The sequence below is a fragment of the Tachysurus fulvidraco genome, chromosome 10 (genome assembly GCF_022655615.1).
Source record: "Tachysurus fulvidraco isolate hzauxx_2018 chromosome 10, HZAU_PFXX_2.0, whole genome shotgun sequence".
In the NCBI taxonomy this organism is placed as follows: Eukaryota; Metazoa; Chordata; class Actinopteri; order Siluriformes; family Bagridae; genus Tachysurus; species Tachysurus fulvidraco.
Window position 1 is genome coordinate 15,652,170 of NC_062527.1, and position 25,930 is coordinate 15,678,099.

General features: G+C 36.6%; 1 long non-coding RNA gene across 2 annotated transcripts in view; it reads right to left on the reverse strand.

Moving 5' to 3' along the window:
* Positions 1 to 8,085: 8,085 nt before the first annotated feature.
* The window catches only part of LOC113654853, a 34,932-nt gene continuing 17,087 nt past the window's right edge, over positions 8,086 to 25,930 (reverse strand). Inside the window, exons 3-5 of one of the 2 annotated variants that reach the window (XR_003443570.2) lie at positions 12,778 to 12,855; positions 12,579 to 12,662; positions 8,086 to 12,151 (exon numbers count right to left, since the gene is read on the reverse strand). This is a non-coding gene — a long non-coding RNA (uncharacterized LOC113654853). Of the gene's footprint in view, positions 12,152 to 12,578; positions 12,856 to 25,930 lie in introns of both variants that reach the window. The other variant, XR_003443569.2, reaches the window with a different exon arrangement.

The window sequence follows — 25,930 nt, forward strand, 5'->3', positions numbered from 1 at the left end:
CTTTGTTTGCTTAAATGTAGAATCATGAAAATAATCTCCAGCACTGCTGTATGCAGACCACAGCTGATCATGAACATTGGTATTCAATTGTGGTCTAGGAAATAAAGGCAAACAATAGTGTTGTATGAGCCGGCTGTATGAGTTCTGAATGCTTACACTCATTAAACTGAAAGGATCTTTGAAACTAACAGGCAAGAGATTAAAGCCTAATCTCCAGTGTGATGATACAATGAAGCAGCCTCTTCCTCTTCAAAATCGATGCCCTTTTGTTTGCTCTCCGTCACCGGCTGAATAATTGCTCTTTGCTCATCTGAATTTACTATGACTAAATGCAATGATGCGCTCCTATGAAGTCACCTTAATTAGCAACTCAGCTGAAATGCCATGGATGCAAGCAGCAGCAACAGTGACTGTGGATGTGTGCAGGATAAAAGGCTGCATTGAAATGACCAAATCAAAAGCACTTCCTGCTAGCAACATTCTCTACTTGTTTTCAGAACCTTCAGAGGCTTTATTATGCAACAATGCAAATCCTGTTTCCTGCTTTCATTACTTGGCTTATGAAGAATATATGTATATGTATGTGTGTGTGTGTGTGTGTGTGTGTGTGTGTGTGTGTGTGTGTGTGTGTGTGTGTGTGTGTGTGTGTGTGTGAAATAATATATTCCCTATTTATTAGAGCCTTAGACATACTTATTCCTGAACAATCTATTCACATTGGGTTTATATGCCTACTGTTTGTTTGTTTGTTTGCTTGATTGTTTGTTTTGTTTTGTGTTTTTTTTTAATTGAGGATTGGATTAAAGCAATTCAACTCGAATCTAATTCAGTTCAGCAATCTAATAACTTTGATTAACACTGGTTGTGCTTTCCCCCACTGTAACACAAGTAAATAATTTTAGACCTCCTGACGATTCCTCATAGACCCCTTAGACCATAAAGTAGATCTTTAATTGAACGTGATGGAACAACCGCACTACGACTGGCTGTACACTCAAAGAAATTGTACCTCAAGGGTTCTTTATAAAGTTAGGACACTTAATTTTGTGTAAAGCTGTTCTTTTAAGTGTCCTTAACTTTCTAAATGGGTACCTGTTGTGTCTTTCGTACACGCATTCATTCAACCTTGGGGAGACTGACACTCTATAATTTAGCCATCCACTGAGCTCTGTCTTCTTTTTCTGCAGATACCTGTTTCTGTAAGACACTTACATCAGTCAACCTATATATCCACACTGCATAGACATATCACTACAGATACACAAACAATAACCCCATCTGAAGTAGAAGATCTAAATCCTGCTTTTAAACAAGGATTTTTCATTGTGGTGCCAAATTTGTACAGTGTGAAACAATACAGTGTTATAAAGTTAGTGAGGCTTTTTCATAGGGGCCAAATTTGTAGTGTGAAACAATACAGTTTGAAAGTTATAGCTTATCAATGTGATGCTTAGCAATAAACATTAGATTAGAAATTGAACAGCATTTGCATCACATCATGTGAAAAGCAAAATTTTTCAACACTTAGCAAAAAACTGCTCAGTAATTATGTCGAGCAACAAAACACTGCATATCAAGGAAATGTGTGCCAAAGCAAAGGGGAGACACTTGACACAAAAATGAACAGAAATTGGATATCTGTGAAGGGCTGGTTAACTACACAAACTTAAAAAGGCCCAAATAAAAGAAAGCTGTAAAAGATAATAACACCTGCTCTGGCACAGAATGGCAGACTTGTCCTTTTCTCTCACAAGACAAGTTGTAATTTAAATGGTCGCACACTGTATTTATCCAATCAGGATTGTTGGCATCGCAAATATGAAAATAAGAAGGTTAACCCAGCGTTTAGGAATGTAAAGTGTAAAACGCCAACTTGGGGATAGCCAGGATTAATTGCCAAACCTGGGTATAGTATGAGCATTATGAAAAGTGAAACATGATCAACCAAACCAATGAACCCTAAAAGGTTATAATCGTTCAGATTCCTTTCCAGGGACACAATGGATCTGGATGTTAGCAGCAATTTACTGTCTTAGAGTAGACAATCCACATACTGGCATATTTTTTGGGTGGGTGAGAAATTTGGAGAACCCTGAAGAAACCCACACAAGAACAGCATGGAGAGAGTAAGAGACACTGAGTTTAGGCTCTTATTCCAACACTGGCATATTACTCAAGTTCTGGGCCATTTTCTGTCACTGAGTTTCATTAACTTCATTACTACTGTTCCACAAACCTTCTATCTGCACATTCACCACAACCTGTTGGAATGATACCTGTACCCTAAGGAGGACAGAAAGTCAATTTAGAATAATTTCTTCCAAAATCAATAGAAGTTTCAGGTTTATCTAGAGTTAAAGGTGACATTGCAAATCCTGCTTTCTGCCTTTATTACTGCTCTTGTGAAGAAAAATGTAAGTACTTGACACCACGGATCTCTTTTAAAGCGTACACTGGCCTGGGACTGACTTCTTAGTGCAGCAGAGGTTCTCAAATCTGATTGGCCAGAAGGTGTTGATTAATATCTGGATAACACCAGCTTTATATATCAATGCAAATCTCATGTTTAGATACTGTATAATATGCTTGTTTTAATTTATAATTCACTGGAGTTTACATGGCAGATGATCATGACAGTGTAATCTAACACTAATAATTTACATATTTAAAAAAGCATATAATCCTTGTTACTGTGAATAATTTCTTTAAGGAGACATTTAGTTGGGAGGATTTTCCAGTGCCAGAGGTTTGTACAGCTGTTCCTTTAGATTTTATAAAACATGAAACATAAAGACCAAGAATGTGAGGTTTTTCTGTCTCTTTGTAACAAGCAGTGTTCTGTATGTCTTACTGTAAGAGACCATGGTTTACCATGTTTAATTATAAATGGCTAAAAAGTTGGCAGTGATGTCTGTAATAGATACAATTTGCTGTGGTGTGTAAGGAATGCTTTTGTGATATGAAATATTGGAAGTCATGAAGTTTCTAGAGATGAATCTAATGCAATATTTGCTTATTGGTTGCTAAATCTTTTTCAAAATGTTTCTTTATATGGTTTTAAAGAGAAAAATAAATGATGTATTTACATATATAAAATATAAATCATCTTTAGTCTACTAATATGGTTGTAGAAGGTTCTGTCAGAAGGATAAAATGAAAATGCTTTAGGGTTTGAATTGATCTTTTTCTTTCTCTCTGACTCTTTATTTCATTTTGCATCCCTTTCACAAGCAAAGGAGCAAAATGACAAAATCGACCACAAAGATAGGATTTGTTTTCTATCAGTAGCCCCAACTTTTCACCTGTTGTGATACTATTTGCTGCAACCTGTGGGAATTACAGCTTACCCTGCGGAGAATAGAAAACCATTTGGGAATTAACTACTTTTAAGATCAATAGCAGTCCCTGTCTAACACTCTCTCTCTTTCTGGGGTTAAAGGTAACAGATCACTTGTTGGCATATACTCAGTAGGAGCCAGCAGTCTTAAAAGAAATGGTCTGTTTCTAGAACAGAACAACATTCCTGTTTTCCTTCAGGCCCTGCGGTCACCAACGCTCCCATTAAAACCTCCAGAAACCTTCGCTTTCAATTGATTTCACAACAAAAGCCATGTGGATATTTGGTTTCCATACAATCCTTCAATTTCTGTTGACTAGAGAAAACACCACAATGCGCTTGTATGTCTCCGATGCTATTTTCTTTTTCACATTGTGACTCCTTACGGATCATGAAAACAACGAAGTGCCTGTAATAACAGACTACTCTGCTGGAAAGATGGTCTTATAACCACAGTGGAAGAGCTACACAGCACAAACACATACACGCAATTATCGAGGTAACTTTTTTAGGTAACTATTTTTGTATGTGAATAGGTTAATAAATGCCTCACACATCCATCCAGACAATCTTCCCAGTGTGCAGAAGTTAAATGAGTTCTCAGCTTGTGGTATGTCCAACAGTGCCAATTACATTATGACACACTATATGTGGGCCTGTAGTGGATGTCATTCATTTCTTTCCTTGTTTTTCCCCCGCTCTAAAACAATCTCAGGCAATTGAGTAGACAATTACTTAAATTGACGTTTGAAAAAGCACAGTCGCATGTTACGTTCACGATTTTATTAAATCAACATGCCCACAGAGAGTGAGAATATAGACAGAATTACCTGCTTTGTTTAAGTGCAGGTGTCGTAGGTGTGCATGTTTAATAAAGCGGATGTGGAACGACTTTTGGAAGCCGGAAGAAGATCACAAGCCTACACTCCAGGTTTTAAAGTAAATGCATGACAGGACCATCTTGAATGCAGACCTTGCCTTGATCATGTTAATGAATTCATAGTGTCTAGCTTTCTTTCCTTCTAGTTAGTAATATACAACTCCTACTCTTTAGTTCAATGGACATTATGTCTTGGGAATGCATTTTTAAACAGTGTTGCTAAGAATATATGTAAAATGTGAGAACCTGTGAAGAAACCTGTGTGAACCCACAAGGTGTTATTTTCTAATGTATTTAACACATTCACCTTCAAGGATGCTTGGGTTGGAGCCCCTAAATGTGTTTCTTGCTTTTTTTTTTGTTTGATTGTTTTTTATTTTTGTGCCCCATCTTTTCCATGACACTTGGAATGAACATTCATAAACGGTTAACTACAAAGTGCCTGAGAGATTTAAGCGGTCCTTACATATTCCAGCACACAGATGAAAAAAAAAGAGGTGTCATTTTCCAGAGATGCCCAGCATGAATCAGATGTCAGAGGATTTTATTCTGCTCTGCGCTCATCCCCAATTCTACCTTTGAAGTCTTGTCTTCCTTTAGAAAAGTTTTCCTGTGCAAACTTGAAGATGCTCCCAGCCTTACATTGCAGAAACTCTGACAAGCATAAATGCCAGTAAATTTGACTAAAGCCTCTTCGATGCAGTCCCACCTGGCCCATCGGGCCTCACGCAGTCTGAGTGGTGCAGACAAGCTCCCAAGGAAATATTTAACTTTTATTTACTATAAACCTCTTTAATGCAGCCAAAGTGATATATGCCTCTGTTTACTATGAAGAGAGTTCTGGATTTTTTTTCTTTTAGTCACTTGAGGCTATTGGGAATCTAGTGCAAGCTTTAATCCCACAGTGCTGAAATCCCCTCGTGAAGTGTTCCCTGTCTATCCCCAGAGAAATGCTATAAAATTCCTGATTTTTACTTAGCAGGCTGCAGTTTTTCAGCAGCTGCACACAGCACTGGGTAAGGAAACGTTGACTAGCGGTTTTGAGCTTCAAGACCCTCAGGGCTTAAAATCCTTTTTCTCATGAGTCACTTTTCCTGAACCGGATTATCGCCTCTGGGGTCGTATGGTCACTATGTAAAGAGAGTTTTTAATGTTCTGTGCGCAGGTTTTATGTCTTTCTGACATTCATGGTCAGCAATATTTAAATAATAGTGCTATTCTCTTTTTTTTCCTTCTTTTTTAATGTTGAATCTATCTCACATTTAATCTATTATTAATAGATTAATCTATTATATAGTAAAAAAAATAAATGAAAAAAGAACACAAATTAATAAATGAAAAATGTAAAATTTTGCAAACTGGTGCCTTATAAGAGGAATAAACGTTTTTAGGACATGCTCTTAAAGAAAATGACGTTGTATTATTCTTAACGTAAAGTTGAACATGGAATAAATATGTGAAATCATCAAATCATGAAAAATTACTGGAAGGTTTTTTTTTTTAAACATGTAAATTTCTCTGTTGGTGACAAAGTCTGGATTTGTATGAGAACAATTCAGCTGTTCCTCAGTTTGTTCTCAGCCGATGTGACCACTGGACTTTTGAAGAGATAATAGATGCTGCCCAAAGACCCAGGGTTTCAGATTATTGTGGATTAAAGGCTGCTCCACTGAGTCATGGGATCCAAGTACAGCATCCAACAGACCCTTGAATCCATGGCTATGTTGGCAGAATGCTAGTTTGGTCAGCTTGGGATGTCTGATGAGCCGCACTGAGAATGTGCACACTCAGGAAACCGCTGAATTATAGATGCAGAAACAGGAAATTCCTACGACCTGCAGCCACTGTCATTTAGCCCCTGACCTTCGACCTAATCAATTACCCAAGCCAGAGGCAGAGGGCAGGGCAACTCCAGCACCACACTGAGCATTGTTTAAATTTATGAGGCACTCTTGGACCTCACTAAACTGAATCTGAGTAGTGGGTGGCCTCTTTTAGCATGGGATAAAACAGTGAATTAAGTATTTTTCAAAATGACTTTGATTATACCTTCATCTTTATTACATCTATGTTTTTTCTTGCAATCCATGGGAACTATACAAGTTCCCTTGTTTACTAGAAGATTTTCAGAATATGGATCTAACAAAAGATTACCAATTAATATAATTGTCTACGATCTAAAACAGTGCATTAGCAACCAGAGTTCATCAGAGTTTCCCAAACAGCTACTTAATTGAAATGGAAAACATAATAACAGTGAATTACCTCAGTACTTCAGACTGTTTCTCTACCAGTGATGCTTAAAGCTAGTGCTTCATTTTAACTAAGCTTAAGGAAACAGCTCATCAGCGATTCAAGTCTCCGAGCACAGAGGTCAAAGCCCTGTAGAATATTCTGAAACCAGATGTGAGCAGAGTTTACTCACAGTTCGGAGGCAAGATTGTTTTACAAGGGGACGTGAAAACTCGACTATACCGCTTTACAGTCTTTGTGTGAATACGCATAGTTTCTATTGATGACCAGTGAGCCTCTGAAGTTGCTTGTATTGCGTTGTGTTGTGGCCTCAAAGCTTCCTCTGAACACTTTTTTTTCTGAACAAACACAAAAGAGGAGCAGGTTGAACAAACTGACACATTTCAGCATTCATTCATGACTAACTATAGCATAATAGATGTCCTTTATGGACACAATAGATGAAAAGAGACTGTGTTGTGGGTGTGTGGCTAGACACGATCAAAGATATTATTGACTTACCTAACAAGTGTTTGTAGTAATTGATAAATGCATGTTTAAAAGTCATTTCCTAGGTAGGTAAAATGTCTCTCTGACAGGAAGCCAAAAGTGAAAAAATAATCTTCCATTCAAGACAGACGGTGGATAAACGACACCATTTCATAGGAACTCTTCTCCACCTTCAAGAGCTTAATGAGGGTAATACTCAGTCCAGCTCTAATGCACATCGTATAATTATAGCAATTAGTAGTAATTAGATTGTGTACTAATAATTACTCAAGGCGTCTGGATTTGTGTTCATCTTAACGTTTCAACTCTTACCCAAGTGCCTACCTCTTGATTGATGATTAGTTTAGGGTCTTGTGAAACAGGATGAACATGTTTCTATAACCAGATGTGGTCTTGCAGACTTTTTCCCCCCTGAAAGTCACCCAGATCATTTGAAATGCTCAGTAAAATGGCTAGACTTAAATTAGTGTAGTATCATTCACCTCGGTTTAAGCCAGATTCCCAGTCAGGTTTCAGGTATTCAAATTTCATCCTTTATACTTCCTCCAAACCATTATCTATCTATCTATCTATCTATCTATCTATCTATCTATCTATCTATCTATCTATCTATCTATCTATCTATCTATCTATCTATCTATCTGTCTGTCTGTCTGTCTGTCTGTCTGTCTGTCTGTCTGTCTGTCTGTCTGTCTGTCTGTCTGTCTGTCTGTCTGTCTGTCTGTCTGTCTGTTGGTCTGTCGGTCGGTCTGTCGGTCTGTCGGTCAAATGTTGACCCACATCTTGTGATCTTTTGGGTGTGACACAGACGTTACTGAGTTTCAATTAAACTATTGATTTCTGTTTTGTTGTAATGTATATAGACAGTCTGCAGGTTTCTGCTTACTCATAAGTAGAGTGCTGTTTTTAATTGCTTATACATTGTAATTTGTACAATTGTGGTTTTGATTAAACCATCAGTTTTAAATTATGGTTACCCTTGTGCTCGTTTTGATCAAAGGTGGGAAAAGGGGCCCTTAGTTGGGTGTTATGGGAGGAGATGTGTAGTCTGATTGCTTGCAGCGAATGCTCTGTTTTTGACATCTTTGATGATTATTTGCACTGTTGCTCAGGACAGTGGGGGCAGGGGACTAGGAGCAGGGACAGACAGAAGCAGACAAGCATGCTGTTTAATAGGACACACTGCAAAATTTCATTTTAACTCAATTCAGTTCAATTCAGCTTTATTTGTACAGCACCTTCAAGAATAGACAGTGTCACAAAGCAGCTTTACAAAAATGCTATTTATCTCTTTAATGAGCAAGCCAAGGGCAAAAGTGCCCAGAAATGCTCCCTAAGATAACACGAGGACAAATCTGTTGTGGAACTGCATGGATGAAGCCACTACTTCAAGACTAGAATTCAATAAAAAAAAAAATTAAAGTTTTAGAGGTGATCTTTTGGAGAAATATTCTCTGGTCTAAAAAATCTAACTGTTTGGTCACAGTGATCATGTCTCACCCTTTTAATCTTAAAAACAAGAGTACACCATCCCAGCTGTGAAGCATGGGGGTGGTAGCATCAACTTATACATGTGTTTTGCTGGAAAGTGACTGGTGCCAATCAGAAAATAGATGGAATGACAAGAAAGGAGGATTACATAGAAATACTACAGCAACACAGCCAGCAAGACAATAATCCTAAGCATATCTTCACTCACTGAAAATCTGATATAGTAAGTGAAACTGGAAGAAAAAAAAACTGCCCCTGAGCAATTATTTTGAAAGAAGCTCTTAGGGAAATAAAGTAAATATGAAAAGTGTGGAGTTTGAATGTGTTTAGCCTCAGTGTATGTAAACATTCACTATAAATACTCTTATTCACTTACTGTTTCTATAGTAACAGTTCAATTGCAGAAACTCTCACTTAGCTTAAGCCTAACAATACACAGATTCAAAGTTTTGTACAATATAAGAAACACATATTAACACATATTGTTATGCTAAGGCTTTGTTTTATTTAAAATTTAAAAAAGGCCAGTCGTGTGTCACCACTTTGACATAAAGCTGTGTAGTGTTTCATTGCTAAGGTTAAGAATAAAACAGATATATCAAATTCACATCTGGTCTTGCATTACACCAAGCCTGTCTTTCCACAACAGCACGTCCATCATGTTTGATATATTACTCGGTGGTACATTCACTCCTTACACACTTTGTTTGGAATACCTGTACACCTAACCATTTATACCAACAAGTATCCAAACAGCCAATCGAGTGGCAGCAGTTCATTACATAAAATCATCCAGATATGGTTCGGTAAAATTTAAATCGACCATCAGAATGGGGGGAAATGTGATTTCAGTCATTTTGACCATATCATGATTGTTCCTGCCAAATGGGTTGGATCGAGTATTCCTATAACTGCTGATCTCTTGGGATTTTCATGCACTATACCGTAGTTTCTAATTTTTATTCAAAATGGTACAATAAAGAAAAAATATCCAGTGAGCAGTAGATCTGCAGATGAAAATGACTTGATAATAAGAGAGGTCCATGAAGAATGGCCAGAATGGTTTGTGGTTTGAGCCCACAGAAAGGCTGCAGAGACTCAGATAAACACTCTGTACAATTGTGGTGAGAAGAAAAACATCTCAGAATGCACAACTTATTGAGGCAAATGAACTACAACAGCAAACAGAAAACCATGTCAGATTCCGCTATTCAGCCAAGAACATAAAGATGAGGCTGGGAAATTGTAGTCTGATTTGTCTTGATTTCTGATAGTCAGAATTTGATGCCACCAGCATGAATCCATGAAACCAACCTGCCTTGAGTCTACTGTCCGGGTTGATGCTGGTGGTGTAATAGAATATGGAATTTTGTCTTATTAATCCCAATCAATAATCTCTTGAATTCCACAGCCTGAGTATTGTTGCGTACCTTAATGACCACAATTAAACTTTTTTTTCTAAAGGCTACTTCCAGCTTGATAATGTCACAAGTCAAAAGTCATCCCAAACTGGTTTCATAAAGACAATGAGTTCAGTGTTCTTCAGTGGCCTCCTCAGTCACAGGAATCCAGTAGTACACCCTTGGGATGCCTGCAGGAATTGTGTGATGTAATCATGTCAACATGGAGCAAATTTTATTTGTTTATTGTACCTAATATTTGAACAATATTTAAATTTGAATAGGAATATGCTCCTAAAATTATTTGTGCTGCAATAATAAGTGGCTCCATATTTTGTACACCTGCTACAACAAGCTTTTGAGCCCCTGCTATAAAGCAGAATGTGTCTCGCTGCACTGGGCAACTGGCATGTTGACTATGCCATATGTCTACTACTGCTTCAGACATATGAAAATAAACGGATAAGCTTGTTTTGTGTATTCTCATCTTCTCTATGCTTCTCCTTCACTTTGCAACCTTATTGCTTCCGTTATTTTGATTTAATCGTCGTTCCATCTGTTTCTTGATCGATTTCCACTCTCCAGATGTAATTAACTTCATACAACAGTGCTACTGAATTCTTGAATCTGATTGGTCAGAAAGTGTTGATCAGTTTTCAATAACAGTCACTCTGATCCGGTTGCATGGTTTATAATAATGATCTTGTTTCAATGTGTTATCTTTTCTATATTTACTGTCACTTAGGCAGGTCATTATTTGCGTGATAAATGCACCACATGAACAGATAAACAGAAATGAGTTTAATTGTTGCTATGGTAAAGTTTTCCACTGAGAAGATGTTTATTTAGCATTAATGGAAAGAGTCTCCAGTGTCAGTGCTTTTAACATTTAGCCTAACTGTTTTCTAGTAAGGGAAAACCTTCAGTATAGAGATATAAGTAGAAGGACATGTAATTATTATATTTTTGCAGCTCTAATGATGTGTTATTTCTTAATGAATAGAAATGTGTTACAGCTGGCAAATTGCTGTGGTGTAAGAGATTAAAAAAATACCCCTGCCTCTTGTTTTGGGGAAATAATTCAATTCAGCATTAGCAACAATATCTGTTTCAATTATTAGTTCTTCATTATATGCTACCTATTTAGTAATTCATTCATTTATTCATTCAGTAATCACTTAGTCAGGATCATGGTGGATTTGTAGTTTATATAAGCAACACTGACAAGATGGAAGCAGTCGGGTTTTAGTCCAATTTAGCATATCCAATCCACCTACCAGCAGGTTTTTGGGTAGATGGGAAGAAACCTGAAGAAAACTCTCAGGGACATAGGAAGAACATGCGAAATATGTAGGCATAAATCCAAACGTGGATAGAACCAGAGACACTGGAGCTGTGTGGAGGCTGCACTTGTTACTTCTGAAATGCCTAATGATTATGCAGCCATTTATTTTGCCACAACAAACTAATTAGGCATTTCTTCCAAATATAACTTGAGACGTATGAATAGGCAGTGCCACGACCTCGTGATCAGAAGCCTGATAAACCACATAAAAGGAGAAATGAGCACTATTTATAGCCCTCCATACTCAGCAATCTGGAAAGTTTTCTACAATGAGTTTTCCGCTTGACCTGTCAAAAATGTTTAATGAACTATGTTTGACCAGCTCTTGTCCTGCTCATGCTTCTTCTTTCCCAAATCGATCCACCTGGTTGTGCACTTTTTTTTTGCTCTGGTAAACCAATGCAAGCAGGAAGCTGATAGAAATGGAGTGTATGTGTAGCACAGCACCCTATTTTAACCTCAACATAGCAAATACCATTGTTGCTAGGCATCTATCTTTATAGCCACCTGGGTATTTTAATAGCCTTCTTGATATTTAATGAAATCAGCCATGATGGATGGAAAGGGGGTGGAGGTGGATTGGATGGGGGAAAAAAAGGTTTACACTGAATGATAAAATTACAATGCATCAGGTTTTCTTCATCTCCTCATATTCGAGGAATTGCAAAGACTCTTTAGCAGCATTGCACAACACAGCGTTCATGAATGTGATTCTCAAAATTATATAAATGTTCTGGGAAGCTGAATGATAATTTGCAAGCTTTTTTCTCTGCATGGTTTGTTAATCAGAAGCTTCTGTAAATATGCTGATGAGCAAAACCTCTGTTTGGGTACTTTGTGGCATCCACTTCAGAATGGCAGACTCATTATAAAATGCAAATGCGTCTTTCTTCTTAAAGAGCTACGGCTTTCGTCTCTTTCGCTTACTCACTCGCGGGTCTATTAAAGACAGGGAACTGGAAAACAAAGAGGAAATAAATGACATTTTGAAATGACGTGGCAAGTGAAATATCAATAGTTTTGATGTCAAAGAATGAAAGCAAGCATTTCTTGTGAGGATACTTTAACCAAAGTGTAATTGAGTCTCGATGTTTACAAGCATTTATTTTTAAAAAATCTCATTTTATTTTGGATAAGTCTGGGCTCCAACTTTTCCCAAAACCACATGCTTTTTTTATTTGTTTCTTTTTCTTTGTTTGCCGAGCATCCTGTGCTGTCCTGATAATCAATTTCACCTTTGACCCTTGACTCTACAAGCTGTTCTCTACTAATTTGAATAATTGCAACACACACACACACACACACACACACACACACACACACACACACACACACACACACACACACACACACACACACACACACACACACACACATTCTTACTTCACACAGCTTTGAACCCAAGTCAAATCAGTTGTTCCACATTGACCACGATGATGTCCTGGAAGGTGTCCTGCACCTACTGACCTAAAATTCAAAATCTGTGTTAATATAAACATCTGCCATTGTCCAACATGGCCTCTAGGCTGTGGATCAGTTCAGGGTCTTGGCTCTTATGTGTCCCATGTGGATATGTTATAACCTTTAAAATGGTGTCTGGTGTTGACTCAGGTGCCCTCTGATTATTTTCAGCTTGAGCATGATCCAACCTTTGCTCCTCCTGTAAAGACACAGAGGGTCCCGTTAGAGAACATTTGGCATGTAATACCACTAGAGGAACCCGATCGGTCTGAAAATGCCCACGTCACGGTTATTCACAAAATCTGAAGAAACTGAGAAGCTTCAGAAAACCATTCAGTGTTGAGACACCAGACAGAGCTTTTATGTTTTATATCTGCACTCCAGCTGAGACAAAGAGCCGTTCTGTTTGCAGTAAAGGACAAACCGGAGTCAGCGTTCTAAGATCTGCATCACCACAGCTGCCCTTGCACAATGCCAATGTTTTATGACTGCTTGTGTAATTGCATAGTGTCCTCTATTTCAGTATATATATATAGGTATATAGAGGAGATATGTAGTCTGTACATGCCTGTGTGCTTGTATCTAGAGAACTGTACAGATGTGTAAGTGTAGAGGTGTTGATCTACAACTGAGAGTCCTCATGTGCGATTTTACGGCGTGAAAAGAAGATATATTTAAGGACAAACACAGCCGAAGCACTGTAACCCAATCTTCCATATCCAGTATATATAGGTGTGTGTGTGCGTGTGTGGCTAATATGCAGTCCATCTGTCTCTGTGGGAGGTGAAAAGGTGATTACATGCATGGAAACCCAGCACGAAATCTCCCCACATCGTAAGCACTGTTCTGTCTTTAAAACAGGTGTTTAATACTTTCTGGAACCACTTAAAGAAAACAGTAAGAATAACACATAACCTCCACTAAAGAGGACAAGAAGGGAAACAATGGTGCTATTTTTCTAATCTGCAAGATTGCTGACAGCGCACAGGCAAAAAAAAAAAATCTATGAAATTCATTTTCCTCATGTGACGTGATCATCAGATAATTTGGGAAGAAAATGCATATGTATGGGGTGAAATGGCGGGTGAGTCATCTACAGAGTGAATACTGATCGTGTTCGTTTTACACAGCTCAGTCAGCAGCTCCGTTGCAGAGGCAGTAGATAAGAAAGTTACAGATATTTCCCACTGTGAGTAGAGAGTTACATGCTGGGTGCAAATGATCCCTTTGGATGACATCATCACCGTGAGACACAAAGACATGCTCCAGTGGCATTCACTATTATGAAGCAGTAAAACAGGCCTGTACACAATTTATTCATTGCTTAAAAGCAGATGTTCAATTTATTTCTATTTAAAGCCTGGAAAAATACCTGCGATTTTAATGACTATTGAGACCTGCTTCCTGAAAGGCTTTGTACTGTCTGTGCCATCTTATTTCTTACCATTTACATTCACAGCGAGTTCCTAGAACTTCTTACATTAATCCACGAGCTGTCACGTTTTTCAAACCCTGGGCCCTTGTTGCATTAATGTACCCTAACAATATTAAAAGAATTAACTTTGAACTTTATAACTCAAAGTTGACATTACAAGAAATTAAGTGAATATATCAATAATCCTGATGTCCTGTGCCAGTTGAATCCTGAGGGGAAAAACTGAAAGAGTTCATCATCTATTACATGTAGTAAAGCTGTGCAGACTTTTGAGTGTTTCTCGTCAGGCTTTGCGTGCATCGTATTTTTTGTCTGGCTTTCGTTAAGCGGCATATTAAAGGTGACACGGGTCAAAGTAAGCCAATTGGAGTAGGGGTCGAGACAAAAGTAACAAGTAAATGATGAAAGAATACTGAACGATTACATGACGTCTGGGAATTCTGTATGAAGACAACAGTTTACAGGTCGCATACTGCCTGTGGATGCGTATTGGCTGTTGCGTACGAGTTCTCAGGGTCTGAAGATGGGGTTGTCAAATTTAAATGACATTTTCCATGAGCATTAGAAGGTGCAAAGTGCCAACAATGTTGATGCTGGATTTATAGGTGTGTATTGGAATTTGTGTTAGGTGGAAAATACCAATCAAAAAATTCTAATTAAAATAAATAAATAAATAAAAAATTTGGAAAAAAATCCAAAAATTATAATATTATTTCACAATTGCACACCTGAATGCTGTCTGTTTGAACAGAATTTTTTTACTTGTGTTTTTTCCATAATGTTAAATAGATAATGTTAAATATTTTCTGTAATGTTAAAATGATAGTTAAATAGTTCATACTGTACAGTATGTGTGAGTGATACATAACTAAAACATTAAAAGTCAAGCTAGCATACAATAGAACAGTAGCTAAACAACCAAACAACTGTCATTATGAAATTCTAACCAACCAGCCGGTAAAAGGCAAAACAAGGAACACTGTGTCATCAGGAACATCAGACATTGTTGCTAGACCCTCAAAGAAGCAGAAATCACTAGTCTCCAATAGAAAGAGAAATATTCATGGCTAAAATACGAGACATGTGAAAGGAGAAAAACTTTGTTTTGTGTAAGGAATTTCTGAGGCATTGAAATAAGACGAGTGGATTTTTTCCTTTGTTCGGTAAACTTTGTCATTCCCAGATACGTTGGCTAGCATAAAGACGCCTTACCATAAAATCATTTAAAAAATGATAGAATGTTAAAAGATGATGAGCTACTGTTGGATTTTTAAAGAAGAGATTTTTTGTGAAGTATTTGTGAAGTATTTGTGAAGTACTTGGAATGAATCAGCTTCTCATTCATAATGATTAAACACAGGTCATGTAGTGTGTTTTGAGTTCTCACAGCTGACATTTGCACCAGATGACCAGTGACATCTCTGCACAACCTCCATTTGCTTCACGAGTACAACATATTTCCCAAATTTCTTTGTCTCCTCACAAAGAATGTAGAGGCTTAAATCCAACAATACATCTCACAGCTGTGTAAACATCTTACCATTCTATAAAACCAGATCTCTGGTGAGCTTTTAGAAGACGGAATGTACTTCCTTGCAACTTTTAGCATCAATTTGAATTACAAATTCAAATTCATGCTAGAAATTTGAACCCATGCTGAAAGATCCCAAAGGCAGTTTTTAATAATTCATACAATGTCCATAGACCTCATTTAGCGCTGTGTCAGTGAGGCTCACCAACTAGCTGGAACTGTCCACTTGTGTTAGAATCACTGTGTGCTTTTTGCATAGCTGGGTGTGTTCTAACAATAAGACTAAATGCTGAAATATAACAGGACAAGTATCTATTCTTTAACAGTTATTATTATCTCTTGGGAAACTAGGAGCTGAGTGTGCATTCAATGTGTGTAACATGTTTTAAAAAAAATGTTCCACACGAGTACATTAGGTCCCCAAAGTTAAAGAAAGTCTGGTGTTGAGTATAGAATTATTGATGACTTCGCCAGTTGACCAGTTTTAAAACAAAACTCTAAGGCACTATTTTTCCCCCATGCAATCATTTCAGCTCAACTGCACTTAGCACAATGAGGCAGCTCTTTTCTACACCATTCACTAAGCCCTGGTGGATAACACTATTCTGCAGATGCGCCGTTTCGATTTTCAAGTAATTGCTGATAGTTTTTTTTTTTTTCTCAGACCCTCTTACAACCTGCTGCCACCCCTCCTCCTTCCTCCTTTCATGTTCAGTGCCAGCTTGAAATACCACCTCTTATAAACCATCCAATTTGCAAGATGCCTCCGTCTCCATTCTCTTCTTTTTCAAAACAACTTGTCAACCAGCAGCCGAGACTCCAGCACCCGTGTCCTCGTGCCAATTCAAAGCATGGTACTCTACAGAGAAGACTCTCATTCAGATCCTTTCTCTGAGGACTGGCAGCTGTGCTTGCTCTGTGATCTTCGGCTTCAATGCAACTGCAATGGAAACCTCAGGGTCGAGCTCAAGCCTCCATGCAATCCTCTACTGGCCAGTGGTCCGATAGTCCAATCCCTTTATTTATGCCTCTGCTGTTAGGGGTACATACAGTAAAATGGTCCAGTGAGTTTTGCTAGTCTGGAATATTCATTTTAGGAATGTGAAGACAGAGTGAAGTCTGTTGTCTTTAAGCCAAATGGTTTGGTTTGTAAAACCCGCAGATGTGATTAGGTGATTATCTGCAGTGAATGAAGCAGATGCTGCCGGCCCATCCCACACCTCTGTTATTCAGTCAATGACACGTGATGAATACGTGATGGAGAGTTATTGCCAGGATGGTCAGGTTGGCAAGGAATTCACTGATTATTAATGAACTGCGACGGTGATGCTTACACTCTAGCTCTCTATTACAACTTTGATAACCTCTAGTAGTACCTTGATTGTCTATCAACCAGTGCTTTTGACTAATAATCTACTAATTTTACAAATTTTACTTTCGACTAATTTTATAAACACTACTACAACCGTTTATCACACATCTAATGTACAGAAATCTCTGTACATTGTTACAGTGTTATATTATGACATTTATTGTGCATTTTGTCATCTTTTTCCTCCCTATTGCTCTTGTGTTAAGTCTTAGTCCTCCCTGCTGTATTGTGAATGCTGTGACATAAAATTTCCCCTTTGAGATTAATAAAATACTTAACCCTTCTGTTCTTGATTGTTTAAATCTTTTATAAGACCCGCAATCACATTGAAGGCCCTTTCAAACCACTTAATACTTTGCATTCTACAAATTCATATTAATATTCATAATAAAACTATACAGTATCATGCAGACATTTCACATTTATTTGTTTTGGGCATAAGAAGTCAGGAACAATTACAAAAATTTCAGAAAAAAGTGGAAAAAAACATCCACTTCATATTCACTTTTTTTTTTTTTTTTTTTTTTACTTTTCATCCCTTGGTATCTTATGTCACTTGGTGTATTTACGTAGCAGGGTTCTGCTGTGCTATATGGTCCAAATGACAATAAAAGCCTCTTGACTCTTGACTTGAAAAATATTATAGTATATATTGAAGCAAAATAAGAATTCTAGCCAAAGTTGAAGAATATCCTACATGAGCGGTGCAATGACAGGATGCCATAACTTACAGTTAAAACACTGTGACGTAAGAGAAATGTCCTACATTAGAAAACAGAAAAAGCTACTGATTTCTAGCTTCCCATTTTCAAGTCAACTGAAACATGGGAATGGTGAACACACTGGAGCGTTACATAATTTATAAATGTTGGATTTGAGTCAATTATGACATGGGTCCTGATGTGAGTAATATAACAGATGTAGAAATGGTGTTTTAACACCAAAATTGCCTTTGAATCTATCTGATGTGACCAAAGTCCCATTCTGATTTGTATACACAATAAATATATCCACACTGTGTAGACAGCCAGGAAGCTGTCTAAATGACGAAGCACTGTCTATTGTTTTGTAGCAAGCCTGATATGCATTGGCAAAACCAGAGCTCGATCTATGTATTGTGACATCAGTGTCAGACCAGTGCAGCATGAGTAGTTAACATATGCTGATGTTTTTGGACATTCTGTTTGGTGCATTGTTGAACCAAATAGAGAGAGAGAGAGGAAGTATTCAATGAAATATTCAAGGAAGTATTTTCAGTATTTGTAGGTGTCTTCATGATTCTTTAGCTAAATTATATGATGTTTTGTGCAGAAATATAATCCTCAATAATCCTTATGAAGCAATAGGAAATCTATGTTTCAGATAAACAGATGTCAAGTCAGATGTGAGAGTCGATCTATAATCTATGGAGCAGCATTGGATTAGTGACTAAACAAAAAAAAAAAAAAAGTTGTTGCCTTCTTGCTAGATGCATCTGTTTAGTATCGGAGTAGCACAGACAGCAGACATGCTTGATGTAACTGCCTGTACATCCAGGCCAATCTTGCACAAATTATAACAATCCTAACTATTATGTTCGATTTTATATGCAGTCTTAAGCAAAGCAATGCTAATCCTGCAGCGTGGCCTCTTGACATCCTATATGTTCCCCCTTTAAACTAAAACCATGTCCAGATTTACATTCATCATGCCATAGCTACGTAGCTCTCCTATTTGTTTGAGGGTTTAAACCTGTGCTTGTTTCCCATCAGCTTGACCAGTCTGAACTGGATGCAACAAATAGGAGACAGACACAACAGGATGCAAATACAGAGCCTTATTGTTGTAGCTGTTCCAAAAAAGTCAAGCAGGGCTGCATGGTGACACAGCAGGTAGTCTTGCTCTTTCAAATCTCCAGAGGTTTAGTCTAGCACACCTGTTAACATGTTTGGCATTATGTTTGCCATTATATTTTTCCTTTAAATCTAGACTTGAGTAGGAGTATTATTTTCCGTGACCACTCTATTTCCTTTTAAATATTAGAAAGAGTAACAACAGAACAAAGCACAGGTGAGACAATAAGCTAACCCAAGGCCAGGTTGGACACTGGCAGTAGGAGGATAATCCAACAGTTCTGTCCCACTTACTTATATTACATTTGCAAATGACATTTGAAACAAAAAAGGTAAAAAAAAAAAAAGGATCTTCACAACAAACTCTTCATATTTCAGATCAATGTTTTTATATTAATTAGAACTCAAACATTTTTCTTTCTCAGTCCCCTAGAACTACAATGTACCTTGAAATATAATCATTCAACCATTTAAAATATTGCATTATTCTAGGATTAATTAGTAAATGAATTTATCTCATGCCTTAAACATACTTTTCCATGAGTTAACCATTATACTGTTACATGGACATTTTCAAATAAGAGGTTCACATATACAAACTATGTGGAATGTTCCATGTGTTTAGGATTTAACGAAAATGATAAGAATAATGATTTTCTTTGTTTCCAGTGATATTGACCGATGCTGCCACTTTGAAATTGAAAACATTTTAAGTAAATCATTAGGATGTCCTTGTGCTATTAGAGAGGATGTTATGCATGCAGTAAATAAAGGATTAAAACAATCAAATTTGTTCCTTTTAATCTTGCTGCTATTTTAAGAGCAAAACACATAGTTAAATAACATATATATGCAATAACATTTATGTTTTCTTTCTTGTGTTAAGTATAAGTCATAGAGTCTTGGTGCTACTATTGTATTGTGGCTGTTGTGACAACTGAATTTATGTATTAATAAAATACACAACTCTACTGTTCCTGATTGTTCAAATCTTTTATAAGACCTGCGATATGTTTCAAGCACATGGCATATGACTCACACTCTGCTGCTTACCTCGTACATAAAATCTTCTGTTGTAATTCTAAACACTATGATACACACACTATTAATTAATACAATATAATAACATATAATACAATGCATTTTACAATTCATGTTAATTTTCATAATAACGCTAAACAGTATCGTGTAGAAGTTTCAGGTTTATTTATCACATGCACAAATAGTCAAGGAAAGTTATAAGGGAAACTAAAAAGTTTCTTTCTGATTTTTATACATTATTACAATTTTTGTTTGAATTTTTTAATTTTGACACAAGCAGTCCAGCAATGTTAGAATCACCCTGGAGCCTTACGGTAAGTTTTTCAGAGTTTAAGGACCATCAGCCCAAACCTTATGTGCCAGGCTACTATTAGCCAATCATTTCTAACAACCGGGGACTGCACTGTTGAGTCCTTCAACACGCTCAGAGGACGACATACCAATCTGCTGCAGCACTGTGCAGATGTATAGCAATACACAGGACAAAGACTGCTCTCTTTCCTTTCAGATGAGCTCTCAGACAGTCACGTTTCCTGGCTGGCTGCACATGAAAATGAAAATGCACGACTTTAACAGAGGCCAGTAGTTGTGCATACCACTGCACCACTAAAAGCAAAAACACATATTTCAAGGTGTCACCAATGACAGAAAGATTACACTGAGTTGCTAGTTTATTAGGTACACCTATCTAGCACCTAATAAACTGGCAACTCAGTGTAAATGAAAAAGAATGCTATAAAAACAGAGTTGCCAGTTTATTAGGCACTAAATATGTGTATCTAATAAACTGTCAACACAGTCTGTTGTAAGATGTCACCAATATTGATTGATAGTCAGCTTTTTTTTAATGCATTATGCCGGGATTTGAAAAAGTGTATTACCAGGTTTTGTAGTTGGATTTGTTACATTCTTAAAGGGAACTTTGTAATCCGTTACATAGCAAAATGCATATTCATTAGTTCTGCTCATCTCTGTATAAAATGACCAAGCTGTGGCTAGACAGATGGAGCACAGCTTAAGGGTTCTTATGCCAATGCACTGTGGTATGTACTTTTTTCTTTTTTTGTTTTCTTTCTTGTTTTTAACTGAATATGAACACACTATCCTTGCCTTACACCTTTAGGGTTGGGGGTTTGATTTCCATCTCCATTCTCTGTGTGTGGAGTTTGCATGTTCTTCCCAGGGGTTTTCTCTGGGTACTCCAGTTTTCTCCCCAATCCATATACATGCCTTGTAGGCTGGTTTGTATTTCTAAATTATTCATAGTGTGTTTGAGTATGTGTGATTGTGCCTTGACAGACTGGAACCTTGTCCAGGATGTCTCCTGCCTTGTCCCCGGAGTTCCTGGGATAGACTCATCATGTTAATTATTTTTAGTTCAGAAACCTGAATGTATGTTCAATTAAGGCTATAACAGAGCTTACATTCTACCAGATGTTCATGATTTACATGAAGACTCACTGGTCTAGTTTCACAAAGACGTCTGGTAAAGAGTGCTAATTAGTTAGCTACACAAATAATACCTATGTTTAACCTTATTGCTTCTTGCTACGTTACTTGCTATGTTCCTGTGTGGTGGGGATTCTGTCTTGTCCTTGTAAACTGTAAAAAAGTGTAAACTCTTTTCTTTATAAACAATAAAGTGCTGTGCATATTGGATGGTGCATTGGATTCCAGGTGCCTAAGAGGTGGAAACTCTTTGTGGAAACAATTTAACATAGAAAGAATAAGCAAAGTGTAGATGGAATATCCTCCGTAGAAGAAAAGCAAAATACATGTCACAGACAGTGTTTCTCCAATAGTTTACAGATCACATTTTGATTTGATCGAATTTTGTCACCTCTAGAATTCAATTAGCCGTGATGAATAGGTAATTATCAGTTTAATGGTTATTATTTACTTGTCAATTTGCCAATACTAGACTGCTACTGTTTGCTGCTACTGCTACTTGCTGCCACATTTTTTTACAGGCTTACACATTTTATTTACATATTTATTTCTATATCACTTATACATATATTCATACATGTATTTAAAAAAATTATACTGTATATATATATATATATATATATATATATATATATATATATATATATATATATATATATATATATATATGTGTGTGTGTGTGTGTGTGTGTGTGTGTGTGTGTGTGTGTGTACTGTATATGTATAAATATAAATATTTATTTCTGCTACTAGACATTTTCAAACTTTTTAATTCTAGATTTTAATATTATTAAAAAAATATACTGAATTACCTTAATTGCACATTTGGGCGAGAGGGTGTGGTGGTGGTGGTGGTGGTGGTTGTGGTGGTGGTGGGGGGGGGGGGGGCTTAAATACTTTTTTTGGAATCTTATTTCTCTGTATGTTTGCTACTGGATGCTTCTATCTATCTATCTATCTATCTATCTATCTATCTATCTATCTATCTATCTATCTATCTATCTATCTATCTATCTATCTATCTATCTATCTATCTATCTATCTATCTATCTATCTATCTATCTATCTATCTATCTATCTATCTATCTATCTATCTATTTTAGAAATTATCCCAGTTCAAATACCTTCAATTATTTTGCTATTTCATTACAAAGTACCAGCTCTAATTATAAAACCTCTCATCTAAAAATGAAACAGAGAGAGAGAGATGCAGAGAATAAACAGTATATTTTTGTTTCTTTTCCTGTGTTAGTGTAAAATGAGTACAATAACTTATAAACACTGATATGCACAGCCTATAATAGAATGTGTGGTTTTGATTTGATTTGTAATTGATTTCTATGAGGTTTATTCTTCACTCACACCCACAGTGAAAAAAAAACTACACACAGTACATAAAACAGGAAAGTGGGATTGAAGAGATTGTTAAAATGAAAAATAAAAAGGGTCTTGGGACGACACCTGAAGTCCAGTGTGAATTGGCCTTGACATCAACCTGTTAACAAAAATAACTTTGCACAATTTCAAAGGACCAAGTGTGATAATGAGGAAATGCCTATGCCACCCTTAGGCCTAGGCCTGGAACTTTTTTATTTTCTCATATAAAAGTTATTTATTTATTTATTTATTTACTTATCACAAATTTGTGTAAGACTTTGTTAACTAGATCGAGGTCTTAACTTTTTAAACAATTTTTAAAATATTCTTCTAAAATGTAAGTTGATTTAAATATCCATTTAAACATAATACTGTACTTGAAATCAATTGTGTTTGAAAGTAACACATAGTTATTTCCAGGACATGCTGCTAATAACCAACAGGCAATAAACATTAATATTATTCTCAATGAATTTGAAAAAATTAGGACCTTCTAACCTTGAGTGAGTAGTATCAATAGCAAGGACAATCTGTTTGGCATGTTAATAAAAAAAAAAAAGACTTTATGTTTGAGAAATATAATCTGGAATGAAACCCTAGCTGATTAAATTAAAATGGTTATTGATGATGCTTTCAGATTATTGGACTGCACAGTAAATTAACAATAAGACAGGCGTACTGAAATATACATCCACATTCACACGTGCCTTTCACTTCTGGCTAGAAATCAATTGTAAACTCACCTTTTAAAAAACAATCAATTTAGCTGCCCGAGGCTGAACTTGCAAAGAAGTTTTACGTATGCTACCCCATAGAAAGAAGTTTTAAGTCCGTATAACAGCGAGTGAACTTCATAATGATACTGGCCTCATGTTGCAGTGGCCTAAAACTGGTGCTGATTAACAGTTTGAAAGTTAAACACATTCTGCTACTTTGTTTTCAGAAGAACATCACAAGCAAATCTTTTCATGGATCTGGTCTTGAAAATCAAGACACAAATCACTACATGAGCTGAACTGTCAATGCAAATCACATGGGCTAGATCCACACCACTTCAGCAGCTTTAAGTTGTACGTTTCCAGCAAACCTCATCAAAAGTCTTCAGCATTTTTGGGTTTGTGCTGCTGACACATCTTTCTGAGCCCTATCATCATAATTAAAATTTCCCAGCAATGAACATGCCTTGAATTGCAAAGGTACTTGAGACATCTGCCTCACTGCAAGCTCACCAGTCGCTATATGGGAAGACGTAAAAGTGTGGGCGGAAAAGGAAAAAATGTTTAGTCGCTAGACATACAGCGTTCGACATAAGTCTTTAGGATTTCACTGGCTGTTTAATGTTGTACAAAATGATCCCAGTAAAAGTTTGACCTTGTGACGGCTTCTAGAATAAAGATTCTCTAAATATGACCTTAAAGTCAAAATAATTTTGAGATGATAGTAAAATTTAGTTTTATCCGTTGCATGTTTTGTAAAGCTTCACAGTTACCAATAGCTTATTTGTATCTGTCCTGTGAGCTTCATGTCATCCTTCCTGTTAGTGGCTTTTATTAAAATATTTCTGTCATGTTTTTCTTAGTGTTCACAGTGACAACGCCAATGACCATTTTACACTACACACTTTTTAATCTTATTAAATAAATGTTGATCGTGTGATTTTATAAAACTACATATTTCCGAAGCAGTTTGTTTCCATGAGAACGACTGTACTATACCATATGGCACGGATTATTTTGTCTGCATATTGTTGAAGGTAATGGATTCATCGTAGACCATTTTATACATCTTAATACCTGAGTAGTGGGTTCAATTTGTAGTGTATCAGGTACAGATTAGTGTTAGTAATTATTTTTTAATTATGTTCTATAATATTTATAACCAAAAATCTTCTCTGGGTGTGATTGCTTTTTTTACATGATATGGTAATTGTAGAGTTGGATTTTGGATATTAGTTTATATTTCCTGGGTAGGAAATATTGGGCATGACAAGGTTCTGATACCCAAAGTGTGGGGGACAAGTAGGTTTCGAAGTTTAGATTGATTGTAGAGCAAAAAAAATGGATCAGATTTGTGGAAATTGAAAGAAATATTTAGTTTCTGGTCCATGCCTCTAGATATGGGAATGATGAATGATGTCAAAGTTTTGTTTTGACATATAGGTTTGAGATAACTCATGTTTGGGACATTTGTTCTCTTCACAGTATTTGTAAAATCAGGATTACACCATATGGGAGTGGCGATTTGTAGGTTAAAAGTGTTGAATTTATAGTTTTACAAAATTTCTATTAAGTCACTGCTGTTGCTGGGCTTTTGAAGCAGGGGTGGACTTTGATAGCTGTACTTATGACTGATAAAGCTGAGATTCCTAACTGATTTCTAACTTTTCATAGTGCCTGTTCAATCTCTGGCCATATTTCATTTGATTAGATCTAATTGGGTTCTAATAATTTGATTATAAATTAGAGTTAATAAAGGAATTTTGTTTGGGGCAACAAGTCCTCCATGTTATCTAGGTCTTTGTAAGGCAGGGACTTCGACTCAGGGAGTTTTTATTTAATTTTATTTTTAATTAAATAGAATTACATTTGTGATACTGGAATCGACTGATATGAACCATCAAAATAATAATAAGTCAAATAGAATTCTAAAATATAGCCACAACAGTCAAATTGAGTTAAAATTGTACTGCGTAAAAGATTCTTGAGTAAAATCAATAGAGAAACTGATAAAAGCCAACAGTGTTTCACATACGCCACACCTTTGTGGAATTTAAACAACCTTGTCAGTAGCTTAGTGAAGTGGCTAATTATGGAGAACAGTGAAGAGGTTTTTTCTAACTTTAAAGGATTTCTCACCATCACCTTCACGTGCACCTGTCGACTGTAACTAGGATGACATCATAGTCGATGACATGTTGTGTGTTTGTGTGTGTTGGTGTGGGTTACAGGTCTGCTGTAATGGTCTGAGCTGAGGTCGACTATCAATGGTGCCACTGATGAGATAAATTGTCACTGGGGGACATCCGGTGCATCTGAATGTCAGGCTTATAGCTAAAGAATTCTCAATTTGTATATACTGTTGTGTGGATTGTTACACAGTGTTAGATCAAACCTTTAATGAGCACTGTGCCAGGTGTTCATATTAGCATCTGGCAACTCTACATTTTAATGGCTAAAATGTGGTGAAATGGATGTGAATGGAATCTTATATATAATTAGTCTTAAATGTTATGTTCCTT